This window comes from Gossypium hirsutum, chromosome A13 (assembly GCF_007990345.1).
Source record: "Gossypium hirsutum isolate 1008001.06 chromosome A13, Gossypium_hirsutum_v2.1, whole genome shotgun sequence".
NCBI lineage: Eukaryota > Viridiplantae > Streptophyta > Magnoliopsida > Malvales > Malvaceae > Gossypium > Gossypium hirsutum.
In genome coordinates, this window is record NC_053436.1 from 69,353,956 (window position 1) to 69,370,439 (window position 16,484).

General features: G+C 33.3%; 1 long non-coding RNA gene across 1 annotated transcript; it reads right to left on the reverse strand.

The window, feature by feature from the left end:
- Nucleotides 1–12,965: 12,965 nt before the first annotated feature.
- On the reverse strand, nucleotides 12,966–14,387 carry LOC107894880 (uncharacterized). The gene is made up of 3 exons (XR_001683299.2): nucleotides 14,179–14,387; nucleotides 13,971–14,058; nucleotides 12,966–13,778 (listed from the first exon to the last, which is right to left on the reverse strand). It is a non-coding gene; the product is annotated as an uncharacterized lncRNA (long non-coding RNA).
- Nucleotides 14,388–16,484: the final 2,097 nt, after the last annotated feature.

Here is a 16,484-nt window from a genome sequence, read left to right on the forward strand (position 1 = left end):
TTTTCTAAAATTTTATGGAAGAAAATGAATCATGGTTGTGAAATAAACAACTTTTGTGAAGAGATTTCTCATGAAAACCCTAAAAAGGACAATTTTGTATAAGTTGTAAAATAGATGATAAATCTGTGAAATAATGAGAATTTTGGGCTGCTTTTAGTATAAAAAGTGATCTGCTAGGCTTTGTTAGTGAGAAAATGTGATAGAAATCGATTTTTAAACCTAGGGGTAAAATGGTCATTTAGTAAAAGTCTAGGGGCAAAACGATCATTTTGCCCAATTATGAATTTTCGAGTGTCTAGAGTAATTTGCTGATGAGATAAATGAATTTCTATAATTTTAGATCAAGAATTACAAAATTCGAGCCTAGACCGGGGAAAAGTGAAGCAAGTGGAAGTCGAACTAGTCATTACATTTTGAGTACTGAGGTAAGTTGTATGTAAATAATACAACTACATTGATATTATATGTGTTTGAATTGATATAGCATAAATCGCTTAATTTGTGGTAATGAAAATACATGATGATAATTGAGATAATAGAACTCTCGAGTGAACCTTAGGAATAGATTGGATATTCATGCCATGACATTTGGGTGATATGTGTGCTAGTGTAAGACATGTCTGGGACATGCATTGGACACATTATGAGAGCCAGTGTAAGACCATGTCTGGGACATGGCATCGGCATTGAGATGAGAGATAGTGTAAGACATGTCTGGGACATGCATCAGCCTCGTGACGTAAGCCAGTATAAGACATGTCTGGGACATGCATCGGCTAAATGATGTGTCAGTGTAAGACCATGTCTAGGACATGGCATTGACACGGATATGTGAGAGCTAGTGTAAGACCATGTCTGGGACATGGCGTCGGCCTCGATTTCGATAGTCAGTGTAAGACCATGTCTGGGACATGGCATCGACTTGATGGATGAGCCAGTGTAAGACCATGTCTGGGACGTGGCATCAACATTATACCTTATGTTTGAGGCTTAATGAATATCCGATAGCATTCCAAATGGTTCAACGGTGAGAGTCATAGTTTAAGTTAAACAAGGAAAGTATAACCATGTTGTGAGTGGTATAAGTACCTATTCAAAATGTATGAGCTCAATATATGCTATGTGAAATGTATTAGCTAGTGATTAGTAAGTTGTGCTTATGCCTACTTAAGTACTATAAGCATGATGATGAATGGTAAAGTTATTATATTTATTACATGCAACTTACTAACTTATGCTTACCTTATTTCTTTCCATTTTCTTATAGTGCCACCTAATTAGCTCGTGGATCAACGGACGTCAGAGGCATCGATCACACTATCAATTGAAGCACTTGGTATAGCTAGATCTATTTATTTTGATTATGGCATGTATAGGACCCTGACTTTAGGATTTTGTGTCATTGTTAATTGACCAAATGTGTTGGCTTACTTTAGCATTTTGATTCATTTGGTATAAAGCCATGGAAATGGCTAAAGTTAAAAGTTGTTATATGAATACAAGAAGTTATGTCATAAATGGGTAATTTGTTGGTTGTTTTAGTAAATATGAAATGTGTAAAGGCCTTAGATATGGTTGTTGGATTGAGGAATCTTATTCTGATGATCTTTAACATGATGGATGTTGTTATTTTGTGTTTCAGGGTGGTAAAGGGCTTGGTAAATAGCCCTATGTTGTCCACACCGGTAGAGACACGGGCGTGTGTCTAGGTTGTGTGTAACACACAGCTAGCCTAATAGGCGTGTTGTCCAGCCGTGTGTCCCTTGCACGTAAAAATTTCAAGTTAGTATGCGTAGTAGTAAACACACGGGCAGAGACACGGTCATGTGGAGGACACAGCCTCTGGCCACGGGCATGTGCCTCGGCCGTGTGCCTTAAATTGGATGCTGACGTCAGAAACAGAATGTCAAGGTTTTTAGACACGGGCTAGGACACGAGCGTGTCATGGCCGTGTGAGGTACACGGGCCATAGACACGAGCGTGTATCAGGCCATGTGAAAACCCCTGTAGGTTCAAATTAGAATTAAATTTACATGGGTATGGGACACGGGCGTGTCCCTAGATGCTTAGGTCGTGTGTGTCATATGGGCCATCAGCACGGCCATGTCATAAAGACTACACGGGCGTGTGCCATGTTTTTAAGGGTAAATTTTCTAAAGTTGGTTAAGGACCCGAACTGGTCCTGAATGGTTTCGAATGGGCGTTAAAGGCCTCGTGGACCCACATTAAGGAGTTTAAACAAAGTTCGAAAGAGCTTTAAATTTGATTAAGTCTTGGTGACTTGGAAACAATTGTATGCATGTGATTAAGTATGGTAATGCCTCGTGCCCAGTCTCGGCCTCGGACTTAGGTAAGGGGTGTTACACTAAAAGTGTGAGAAAATGAAATGAAAAATCAAATGAAAAAGAAAAAGAAATAAAGAATAAGAGTGAGTTTTCAAAAATAAAAGAAAGTGTGGAAAAAGAAAGTAAGTTTGAAAAGGAGAGTGAAAAAGAAGAGAGTGTTCAAACAAAGGTAAGGATTGTTTTTGCTAACCCACATTTGAGTTTGCCTTTGTTTTCTCTTCGTTTTAGTTTTATAAAGTTCCACCCATGTACGAATTCTAACTTCACTACTTTTCTGACGCAAGGTAATTCCAATTGATTAAGAAAGGTAAGTTGAAAAGTGAAAATGTCCATCCAGTTCATGAAGGTAAGCAAGGTGAGGAAACTTTTGAGATTCAACCAAATTGGTATTCTTTGAATTTCGATGATAAATTTGCTAATGGTGTTGTTTCAAATGTTCTCTTTATCATGTTCCATCTTGTCCTTATTCTTTGAAAGCTGTTGATGAATTTGTCTTCAACAGAATTTTAAGACTATTCCATCATGACGTGCCTTGTATTGGATTAAGTGACATTAAACCACCATTTCATGTCTTATTGATGTCTTTTGTTCAACCAATTTGATTGTTGTGAATAATAAAGATTTTTCACATAAGATGCTTAATATATTTGATTATGATGGTTATGTGAATTTTTTACATCAATGTGAGAAAATTTTGTGGATATCTCTTCGTATTCGAAGGAATCTTGAGAGTTCTGATTGTTTGAACATACCTAACCCTAAATCTTGTTTGTTTTACATTTGTAAATTGTTGCTAAAATAAAAGTTTTTCTTGTATTCAGAAACAAAACAAGTGATCAAAACCATGTGTTTAAACCCGGAGCATGTTTTCCTAAGTCATTGTTAAGAGAAGGTGAGCATCATGGTTTTGTTTTACATAAATGTGTTGGTCACTTTCGTTTGCTCCATGTTTTATCATTATTTTTGAAAACAAAATATGTGAATTGTGATGACTTACAAAGTCAAAATCAAATCTTTGATCCTGGAAATTATTGTTGAAAGGATTTGAGCATGTTTTGCATGATTTTATGAATGACTTTTGGTTAATCAATGTTTCATTTTTGCCATTAGAAATGATGTTTGTAACTTGTGCTTTAAATTGTAAGACAACATTTTGTTTTTGATCTCGGAGTTAACTTAAGACATTTGGAAGGAACATTTGATATTCATTATGTTTATATGAATTGTAACATCTTTGAATTGTTCCTGTTAGAATTAAGTGACCCAAATTCTTATTTAAATAAAATACGATGGAAAATAAAATAAAAGTAAAATCCTTATAGAACTAGACTTCTTTTATTTTATTTTAGAATAAGGTTTTTTAAACCTTATTAAACTCCATCTATTTTATATTGATTAGGATAAGGTGTTTCAATCCTACTAGAATATGGCTTGACAAACCTATAAATAGACATAGTTTATTCCTCTTATATTGATTCAAATTTTCGACATAGTGAATTTTCTTCTCCTTTGCCCGTGGTTTTTCCCGAAAGGGTTTCCACGTAAAATTTTTGTGTTATTTTATTTTATTTTATTTTTCACAAATTGGTATCAAAGCTTCCGGGTTGTTCATCTCAATCACAGTAATGGCGTCTTTGAAGTATGAAATTCCGCTATTGGATCGCAACACCAGATTTGCATTGTGACAGATTAAGATGCAAGCAGTTCTTACGTAGATGAATCTGGAGGATGCCCTACTAGGGATAGATAAGATGCCTTCGACATTAACAGATGAAGAGAAGAAGCGTAAGGATCGAAAGGCGTTAACACAATTACTGTAATATCCTGAATTAGGGCCTAATCAGAATAGTGGTTTTGTGACCACAAATCCGAGATAGAAATAATTATTTTATGATTATTTTGAGGTCTATGATATGATTTCATGATTGTGTGAAAATTTCGTGAAGAAATTCTATGCATAAAGTGCTTAATTTGAAGTTAGGGACTAAATTGAATAAGTTGCAAAACTTGCATTCTAGAAGTTTCTAGTATGAAATTGCTTTGAAATATTAATTAGGAGGTCTTAAATAGAATTTGACCAATTTTAAAGTTTATGGACAAATATTGGACATAGATGGAATTTTTGGAAAGTTAGTAGTAAGGACATTTTGGTTATTTAGGGGTAAAATGAATTAAAATACAAAATTAAAAGCCAATTTTGCTCATCTTCTTCACCATGGACGTGTATACCAAGGGAGACTCCATGGCTAGGGTTTCCAAGCTTCCAAGCTCGATTGTAAGTCCGTTCTAGCCTCGTTTTTAATTTTTTTTACGTTTTTGGAGTTCTGGTAACTTGATTTAGCTTATGCTAGCAATAATTCAACCTAGGGTTCATATTTGGAAAAATACCCATAGGTGAAATTTGTGTATTTTGGTGATTTATGATAGAATATGAGGTTTTAAATTATGTTAGACAACTTGTGCTACTCGGTTTTAAGTGAAAACGAGCAAAATGATTTAATCGGTAAAAATACCTAATAGTCATAAGTACATGTTAGAGTGAGAATTTGATGTTGCCATAGAAGGAAAAAATGATTATAATGTCATAAAACATAAGAAAATAGGATGAAGTTTAATTTCCGAACCTTAGGGCAAAAGTGCAAATATGCAAAAGTTTAGGGGTCAAAATGAAAAATTTTAAAAATATGATTTTTGGATCCGTATGAATAGTGTGACTAATTATTAGGCTAAATGTGATATTATAGATGAAGGAAATCGAGATTTGGGCTTAAATCGGAAAAATACAAGGTTATGGACTAAAATGGTAAATTGCTGTTTCTGGATCGAGGTAAGTTCGTGTGTTAATAATAATGCAATACCATGCATGAATTGTAATTCTTTATTAATATGGCATAAATTGTATGATTTAATATGTTTAAGAGAAGTTGATGGATGGTATGTATGATATGGAAAAATATATATATGTAATGCTAGTTGTATCATGTGAAATTGAATGGAAAATTATTGCTATCTGAATTGAGTGTTAAATTACTATTACCTTGGGTTGTATGAATTGCTGCACGGTTGTACCTGATGAGATTTCGACAAGTTTGTACGTAAATAATTTATCGATTCTTTTTATTTTATTATATTATGTTATCATATGAAATGAGGCTACCTATAGATTGACTATTTGTTGTAAATTGAAAATTGAAAAAAAAAGACTATGAATAAATTTGTAACATGTTGGAAAGTGAGGAATTTCCCGGTTGAGCCTTCGGAATAAAAACGATACGAATGACCTATTGTGAGGTCGCATGTGTAGTACTATGTGCAGGCTACTATGCGTACCTGATAACTTTGATCACGTGTGTAGTACTAAGTGCAGGCTACTACGTGTATCAGATGGTTAGGTCACGTGTGTAGTACTAAGTGCAGGCTACTACGTGTACCAGATAATTGGTCGCATGTGTAGTACTATGTGCAGACTACTATGCATACCAGATAGCTTTGGCTACAAGTGTGAAAATATGTGCAGGCAATTGAGTATTAGTTATTATTTCGAAGAGTTCAACGGGAAAATCGATTAAGTAAAAATACATATGAACATGATTATATGATGAATAAGTGCAGGTATATGTTTATGAAAATTATGAGCAATGTGCTCGATAGTTGGGTGAACTCCGATAAGACAATGGATTAAGTGGAATTATGTAAGGATGAATTTTAGTAGTAAAACAGTGTTGGACAGTAGCAGTTGCGTGACTTTGAAAATTCACTAAAAATTGTGGAAGTTGAATAAAAATGCAAATGATACATGAAAATAAATCTTAATGAGTCTACTTTCACATGAAAGAAACAGAGGAATCAAAAGAATTCTATATTGTGTGATATTTGATTTCTTATGAAATAGGGTCTGAATGATTTCGAGATCCCCTGTTATGACTTTATAAATTCACCATAAATTGTAAAAAAAAATTTAAGAGTCATAACTTACATTCATGGATTCCTTATTGAGTCTATTTTTATGGAAAACAAACAACATGGTCATTGGAATTCTGTACAGGGAGAAATTTGGTTCGTAGTGCACAGAGGTCAGAGTAGTCATACTCTGAAACAGGGGAGACTTTAACTAATAAACTGTACTAATTGGCCTAACAAAAAATTCTGGAAATTTTATGAGAGAAATATATATGAATCTAGTTTTAGGGAAAATTTACGAAACTAAATTTGGATTTTTGTAGCTTCAGATATGAATGATTTAGTAACTGTAACTCGATAACACAGCTTAACCTGAACATGTGTAATTGTACAATTATAGTGTTTATCTTAAAAAGCGTGGTTGTAATTGCTTATTATTTTCATATGAACTTACTAAGCGTAAAGCTTACATATCCTCTCCATTTCTTTAGTATTGGCAGGTCCGCTCGGGGTTGGAGATCGTCGGAGGCAAAATCACACTATCAAACTATCATTTCTGGGAGAATTAATTCAAATATTAGAAATATCAAGTGAGTGGCATGTATAGGAAGTTGGTTTGTAATATGTATTTTCATTATGATTTTCACCATACGTATCAGTCTGCATTGAGTTATCGTATAAAATCATGAGATGTGGTCCTTATCCATTATGGTTTATAAGTTTAATTAATCGTGCCATGTCATATGTTTTGATGTGATGATATAGTTAGCTTTGTTTGTTATGCATGTGTTCGAAAAGTTTTGAATTAAATGAAATTTTATGGCCCGATTTTCGTCTATGTGTTTTGTTAAGTCTGGTAATGCCTCGTACTCTATTCCGGCCTTGGATACGGGTAAGGGGTGTTACAATTACATTTGCATTTGTCCAACGAAATTTTGCAGGATGTGATGAAAGAGAATACTGCCGCTGCATTATGGAAGAGGCTAGAACAAATATGTATGTCGAAAACTCTAACAAGCAAGTTGCATATAAAGCAGCGTCTTTATGCTCATCGTTTGGAGGAAGGTGCGTCTATACACGAACACTTAACAGTGTTTAAAGAAATTCTCTCAAACTTGGAGGCCATGGAGGTTCAGTATGATAAGGAAGATCTAGGGTTGATTCTACTTTGTTTGTTGCCCCCGTCTTATTCCACCTTTAAAGACACGATTTTATATAGCCGCGAGTGTCTCACAGTTGATGAGGTTTATGATTCTTTAACCTCGTATGATAAGATGAAGCATCTTGTGGTTAAACCCGACTCTCAGGGAGAGGGTGTTATTGTTCGTGGGAGACAAGATCGGAATGCTGATGATGATCGTGGTAGGACACAGGAACGAAATCCTCGTAGTAAATCTAAGGGTAGATTGAAGTCTTCAAACAAAGGTAAAAGTTGTAACTTCTGCAAGAAGAAAGGGCACATTAAATCTGAGTGCTATAAGCTACAAAATAAGATTAAAAGGGAGGCTGCGAATCAAAAGGGAAAACAACCAGAAAATTTCGGTGAAGCTGATGTTGTAGAAGATTACAGCGATGGTGAACTTCTAGTCGCTTCTATCAATGATTCTAAAGTAAGCGTGGAGTGGATACTTGATTCAGGCTGCACCTTCCACATGAGTCCCAATCGGGATTGGTTTACAACTTACGAAACAGTGTCTGAAGGTGTTGTTTTGATGGGAAATAATGCTTCGTGTAAAATCGCAGGTGTTGGAACAATTAAAGTTAAGATGTTTGATGGAGTTGTCAGAACACTTAGTGACGTACGACATGTTCCAGAATTGAAAAGAAATTTAATTTTTTTAGTAGTCTTGATTCAAAAGGGTACAGATACACAGCTGAAAGTGGGGTTTTAAAGATTTCCAAAGGGGTCCTTTGTTGTGATGAAAGGGCAGAGAAAGATTGCCAAGTTATATGTTTTGTAGGGTTCTACTGTTACTGTTGATGCAACTGTCGCTTCCTTTTCCTTGTCAGATGATGATATTACTAAACTTTGGCATATGCGCCTAGGGCATATGAGTGAGAATGGCATGGCAGAATTGAGCAAAAGAGGACTTCTTGATGGGTAAGGAATTTGCAAACTGAATTTCTGTGAGCATTGTGTTTTTGGGAAGCAAAAGAGAGTTCGATTCACTAGAGGAATCCATAACACGAAGGGAACGTTGGAGTATATTCATTTTGATCTGTGGGGGCCATCTAGAGTGCCTTTGAGAGGTGGAGATAATTATATGCTAACCTTTATTGATGATTTTTCCAGAAAAGTTTGGGCGTTCTTCCTGAAGTAGATGAGCGATGTGTTTTCCGCATTTAAGTCTTGGAAAATTATGATTGAAAAATAGATGGGAAAATAGATAAAATACCTCCGCACAAACAATGGCTTAGAGTTCTGTTCTGATGAGTTTAATAGATTGTACAAGTCAAAAGGGATCATGAGACACTTGACAGTTCGTCATACTCCACAGCAAAACGGCATTGCAGAACAAATGAACAGAACGATCATGGAGAAGGTTCGATGTATGTTGTCAAATGCCAGCTTACCGAAGTCATTTTGGGCAGAAGCAGCCTCTACTGCATGTTTTATGATCAACTGATCTCCATCTGTTTCCACTGAGAAAAAGACTCCACAAGAGGTATGGTCTGGTAATCCTGCTAATTATTCTGATTTAAAGATTTTTGGGTGTCCTGCGTATGCTCATGTTGATAATGGAAAATTGGAACCGAGATCCATTAAATGCGTTTTTCTTGGTTATAAAGCTGGTGTAAAAGGGTATAAGTTATGGTGTCCTAAAAATAGAAAAGTTGTGATTAGCAGAGATGTTGTTTTTGATGAAACTGCTATGCTACCTACCTTATCTCTTAAAGACTCTTCCAATAAAGAAAATCAAAAGCAGGTGAGCATCAGATTAATACAGAGTCAACTCCTCAAGCCAGAACAAAAATTGAGAATAGAGTTGCTTCTTCACTACAATACTCTATCGCCAAAAACAGAACTAGAAGAGAAATTAAACCTCTAAAGAAGTATGCCGAGGCTGATCTAGTTGCTTATGCTTTAAATGTGGCTGAAGATATAGATGCAGATTAAGAGCCATCTAATTATTCTGAGGCAGTTAGCTGTGAAGACTCAGAAAAGTGGATGTTTGCTATGCAATAAGAGATGGAATCACTCCACAAAAACAGAACATGGGACCTTGTGAAACTTCGTAAAGGTAAAAAGGTTGTTCGTTGTAAATGGGTGTTTAAAAAGAAAGAAGGGACTCCATGAGTTGAAGAACCCAGATATAAAACAAGGCTTGTTGTAAAGGGTTACAGTCAAATTCTAAGAGTCAGATGTGTTCTCTCCAGTTGTTAAGCATAGTTCGATTCGAACTTTGCTTGGTATTGTGGCCATGTATGATTTGGAGCTTGAGTAGTTAGATGTAAAAACTGCATTTCTGCATGGAGAACTTAATGAGGATATTTACATGCAACAACCAGAGGGTTTTATAGTCTCAGAAAAAGAGGACTATGTTTGCTTGCTAAGAAAGTCCCTTTACAGTTTGAAACAGTCACCAAGACAATGGTACAAGAGGTTTGATTCCTTTATGACTTCTCATGATTTCAAAAGAAGTAGTTTAGACAGTTGTGTTTACTTTAAGAAAAATAGTGATGGTTCTTTTGTGTATCTACTTCTTTATGTTGATGACATGTTGATAGCAGCAAAAGATAAAGGAGAGATAAGAAAGGTCAAAGCCCAACTAAGTGAAGAATTTGAGATGAAAAATTTAGAACCAGCAAAGAAGATACTTGGTATAGAGATTCTCAAAGATAGAAAAGCAAGTAAATTGTACCTAAGTCAGAAGGGCTACATTAAGAAAGTTCTTTGCAGGTTCAATATGTAGAGTGCTAAGCCTGTTAGTACTCTTTTAGCAGCCCATTTCAGACTTTCATCGGGTTTGTCTCCACAATCAGATGATGAGATTGAGTATACGTCACATGTTCCATACTCTAGTACAGTGGGATCTCTCATGTATGCTATGGTTTGTTCGCGTCCAGATTTATAATATGCAGTCAGTGCAGTTAGCAGATACATGGAAAATCCTAGTAAAGAACATTGGAAAGCAGTTCAGTGGATTTTAAGATACTTATAAGGCACTACTGATGTTTGCTTACAGTTTGGAAGAACTAAAGATGGAGTCATAGGGTATGTTGACGCTGATTTTGCTGGAGACCTTGATAGAAGAAGACCTCTCACAAGTTACGTTTTTACAATCGAAGGTTGTGTAATTAGTTGGAAAGCCACTTTGCAAACTACAGTCGCTTTGTCTACCACTGAAGCTGAGTACATGGCGATTATTGAGGCTTGTAAAGAAGCTATTTGGTTGAAGGGACTATTTAGTGAACTCAATGAAAACCTTCAAATCAGTACAGTATTTTGTGACAGTCAGAGTGCATCTTCCTTACAAAAGATCAAATGTTTCATGAGAGAATAAAACATATTGATGTTTGGTATCATTTTGTTCGTGATATTATTGCTCGTGGTGAAATTGTTGTGAGCAAAATTGGTACTCATGAAAATCCTACAGATATGATGACTAAGTCACTTCCTATAACCAAGTTTGAGCATTGCTTAGACTTGATTGGTATTCATTGTTGAAGTTAAACCCTTAAGGGGTTTTATGGAAGAGGTGGAGAACTTGTTCATTAAAAGTTCACGATGAAGAACTTGTTTATTGAGAATTTGTGTCAAGGTGGAGATTGTTAGAATTAAGTGACCCGAATTCTTATTTAAATAAAATACGATGGAAAATAAAATAAAAGTAAAATCCATATAGAACTAAACTTCTTTTGTTTTATTTTAGAATAAGGTTTTTTAAACCTTATTAAACTCCATCTATTTTATATTGAATAGGATAAGGTGTTTCAATCCTACTAGAATATGGCTTTACAAGCCTATAAATAGACATAGTCTATTCCTCTTGTATTGATTCAAATTTTCGACATAGTGAATTTTCTTCTCCTCTGCTCGTGGTTTTTTCCCGAAAGGGTTTCCACTTAAAATTTTTGTGTTATTTTATTTTGTTTTGTTTTTCACAGTTCCAAGATCATTTAAGTGATGGATTGAAAGAAAGCCTTCATTCTGATTTTGTTTGTGAAGATGTTTTTTATTTTCAAGTTTCGGAAAGAGTTGTGCTCAACTCAATAGAATGAAGATATAATTTAAGGAACCGTGATCAACAAAGATTCTTTTCGAGCAAATGGCTCGATTTGAGGAAAAATCATTTTGAAGAGGGAGAGGATGATATATGCACGGGAACAATTGAAGTGCACTCGAGCCCATCAAGTGGACCAAACTCCAAGCTGCTCGTTTCAAAAGAGGATCCAATTTAATATCCCATCGATTTTATAATGTGTGCTAGATCCAAGAAGCTTAAAGAGGCGATGATAGGCCTGATTTAGCAAATTTGGGCTGAACATGAGAAGTCCAATTCCTATTGGACTCAAGATAACGTTCCAAGTCCATGCAACGTTTTGCATGTGGTAGTTTGTTTAATTTGAACTAATGTTTCAATTTTAATTATCTTTGTGTTTGTTAAATATATCTTTATTTAATGTTTTGCATTATTAAGTGTTTTGTGGGATAAATGCATCTTTGATTAATGTCTTGCATTAATACATTTGCATCTTTAGAAACTTGCATTAAGTGTCTTGTTTATTAAATACATCATTGTTTAATGTTTTGCATTAATACACTAGCATCCTTTAATACTTGCATTATGTGTTCTTCATATTAAATAAGTCATGCATTAAAACATCTCATTTTGTTAATAAAGTTTAAGTATGGTTTAAGTTGCATGTTCATTTAATTCTTGTGCATAAGTGTTATTAAATATGTTGTTTTTATGAGTGTTTTAAATTATTGTTTAATGCTTAAAAATCAATTTTGCAGGTGACTTTTCATATGATTAAAGACTTCAAGTTGGACGGTTTCAAATCTTTTTAAAGAACATTAATGAGGCTGTTTAATGGACCAAAAGAGACTCTACAAGTCTGAACATTTTTGGAGTCTTAAACTTTCATCATGATGTCATTTAAAAGGATGTTACACAAGCTTTTATAATTTGGTTTCAAGGGAGCTGAAGTGACAACAATTAAACATATTAATGGAACATTAAGTCTTCATTAAGGAGAATTAACATGCCTTTTCAACTACATTAGATTCCAATGAAGAGACATGACTCATTGGCTTCCCTACAAGAGTTAAAAATGAAATTAGTGCTTGTAATGTTACTAGTTAATGGCCGAATATGAAAAGTATCACATAAGCATTTGAATAGTCACAAAAGTGCTTATAAATATCCTGTAAATAGAACTTTGACTGGCTAATGAATATTTCTGAGTTTTGTGTAAGAATTGTATCTCTTTGTTCTTGGTCTAACTTACCTGGACTTATCAAGGTTCTCTTTATGGCATCAAACCCTTTCTTTTTGAACTTATCACTTCGAGTCCTTCCTTATTTTCTAAAGTGTGGCGTTCTAACATACTGTTGGTTTCAATTTTGCTAAATAGCGGGTCACAGTTTATTTCTTTTTCTTCAAAGATTTGTTCGCTGTTTCATTTTATAGAAATTGGGTCATGATCTGTCATATCGTTGGTTTATTTCTAAGTGTTTGATTCATGCAAGTCATTCATCCAACTTACTTTTTATCATTTTCGTTTACCAAGTTTCTATTATCCACAAATTCACCTTGAATGCGAAATCGAAGCAATATAGAATTAGACAATTGGGAAATCTAGAGTATTGTAATCAAATTCACAAGTACGATCACGCATTACCAATCTCAAGCATTTCATCACAATCAATACTCAAAACAAATTCCATAAACAAGATCCTTACTCCTTAGCTATAAGTAATAAGGCTAACATTGAAAACATCTTTATTTTAGGAAATATGTCATAAACAACAAATTCAATTACAGATATGTCAGGCTGTTGATTTAAACCAAACTTAACAATTTGAACAAATTAACAAAATTCGGATGAAAAATGTCATGAATAGAAGGCTAAAGAACTTTTAGAGGTCCAATTTCAAATTTCCCTTTAGATGAGTTATTTTTTCCTCTTTTTCTTTTGCATGTCAACAAACTTACAAAGCAATCCAAATTGAAAAGAAATCCACTACTGTCGACATATGATATTGCTCTCAATAGCCAAAAAGGCATCTATTTGCTCCCCCCATAAACATTTATGACCTCTAGGAGTATCATATTGCTTCTAAATCACACTAGAAACAACGAAAAAGATGGTTTCTTTGCAGAAAAAATTAGAGAGAGAGTAAAAATAAAACGTCCAAAGTACAAAATTATACGCTGACCTTTGTGAGTTATGCTGCAATTGCAACTCTTGATGAAATGACTCCAGCACAAACATGAACCTGATGTGGGATTTGTCTTGAGTATGCATATGGACACATTATAATTGAGGCCTAATTCTCGCCTCTTCTTCCTTTAACCGAGTGTGCTTGAAACAAGGAAAAACGCACTTTTAGTACAAACTGGTAACGCTTCAGCGACAGAAAACATAAGCAAATATAAAAATCGGCTTCGTTAACATCGAATATGATCAGATATACTGCTATCAAATGTACACAACAATAGAACATAGAAGATTCAGGAGAGAACACTAGAAACGCTATCTTGCAAGACATCTAACCTTCTCAAAATCATCTGGTTCAGGAACTGTATGAGCAATAATTCTCAATAGACCAAGTTGATGTAATCTGCAGTACACTACTATGAAGCTGAAATGTAGGAAATATTACTTGTAAAATATATTAAAGATGCAAAAATCCTTGTAGTTAAGCCCTAAAGTATGCACGAGTAAGAGAGCTAATGCCGGACTTTGCTCTTGTTCCACGAACCTGTGTTTGATTGAAACATAGATCGAACTCAAGAGTAAGGACCTTAGAACTCCTTATTGGACTCCTTGCACAAGCCACATCGCGATCAAATAGTTCTCGTAACACACCACAAGTCAAATAGCTCAACAAAAGCAGTAATATTTGAATCACTACATGCATTATAATTTAGGCATAATAGTTGAAATATGCTCTCCTTTTGCAACATGGAATTCCCCATGCCCAACCACTTCATCAATCCAAATAACTTGTACACACAAATAAACAAGTCACATATAAATACTTTATTGTACGTGATTAAGTTCAAATCACCAACTAATTGCAGGTATATGATTCACATGGATGCTAAAAACAGAGTTGATCCAATATAAACAACTACAAAAAGAGAGCATGAATAACCAACCCCAAAAAGGATGACATATAGGTGGGGCTGGATAGTCTGAGAGAGAAAGAGACTAAGAGTGAACATGTTTCAGGGTCCAAGTTGCAAAGATGCGCCTCTGGTGGATGGCCCACCAACAAATGGTGATGGATGATTAATGCAAAAGCCCATCAAACTCAAAAAAATGGCAATGGCAATGTAACATGTTCCCACCAAGATTATAGAAGGATAACACATTTTTTGTACTTATCATGCTTCTCAAAAACTCCTTTTTGTTTTTTTCTTTTGCTAAGTCGATACTTAACACACAAAACGATTAAAAATACTAGTAAAATAATAAAATGAATGTTGATACCCATAAAAGTAAAGGTCGAATGTTGGATTTATCAATCAAGATTCACTTTCCTTTTCCCCTCCTTAATTTTGAAGGAGGTTCACAAATGATTTTATTTAAATTTTTACACTAACATTGAAATCTATATATATCTCCTAAAAATGGATTCTAAAAATTATTTTTAAAAGATATTGTTTTTCAGGATATTTAAATAAAAAAAACTAACACATTTAATAATCTGAATCCATGTTTATATTAATTATATGATTCTAAAACGTAAACTAAGGGATTGTATATTCATTTTTAACTATTCTTAGAAGAAATAAAATTAATAAAATATTAAAAAAATTCTATCATATACCTTGATCAGATCATTCTTGATTTTTTTTAGGTCTTAGGCGAAATAATAAATTGAACCGCTTTTAAAAAATTATAAAATATAAAACAATAAAATAAAAAATTAGAGCCCTTTTATTTTTACTTTTTTGCTTGCAATAAATAAAAAGACTTAAAAAACCGAAGATTTATTTTCTTACATTAAAAATTAAAAAAAAAATTTGGGCCCCTTCCACCTTTTAAATAACCGTTTAATTAGCAATATTTTGTACTAAGTATAATTTAATATATATATATAGCAGTTATATTTATTTACTCTTTTTAATTGAAAATGCGAATAATTAAAGAAAAATATGATTATATATTAATTATTTATTAAAATAGAAGGGATGTTTATAAATCAAAATAAAAATGGTAACAAATTATATATGAAATAATTTCTCTTTCGTTGATATTAAAAACAAACAAAGTAATAGAATATATGAACCATATAGAAATCACCTCTCAGAATTTAGTTTGGAGAAATTGTTATTTATAGTAATACAATACATACAAAAATATAGAAATATTTTTATTTGCATAGTTTTTTTTTAACAATTTTATTATAAGTTTTGATCATATTTGGATTTTTGGACAGAATGATTAGAACTACCCATAGTTCATCTCTAACCCATAAATAGGAAGATAATGCGTTTCAACACACTCGAACGCATGTCTTGCATTGACAATAATACCTATACTAATCAAACTAACACTCAATCGAATTTATTGGCATAGTTAAAATACTTGATGAGTGAGACAATTTATATTTAGAAGATAAGCGACGGATTATTTACAACATAAACCTCTTCTTGGATTTTATTTTTATGTAGTCCTTCTGCCTTTTCAATTTAATAATTTACTCCATACAGTTTTATAATTAATTTTAATTTAGAAATAATTTAATAATTTTATCTGTACATATACGTTATAAATTATTTATGAAAAATGTGTCTTATTTTTATTTATAAAATTTTACATATATTAAATTAACATAAACATTTTAATCTATATGATCTTAGCACTCAACATATAAATTCAATTAATTAGTTGCAAATTATTATATTTAAATATTTAACTAATAAATATTAAATATTCATTTTGTAATTTGAATCAAACATTAAAAAATTATCTAATATATATTAAAAACTACATTTATTTCTAAAAATTACATGTAAATTAAATTAAAAATTTAACTAATACATATTAAAAACTATT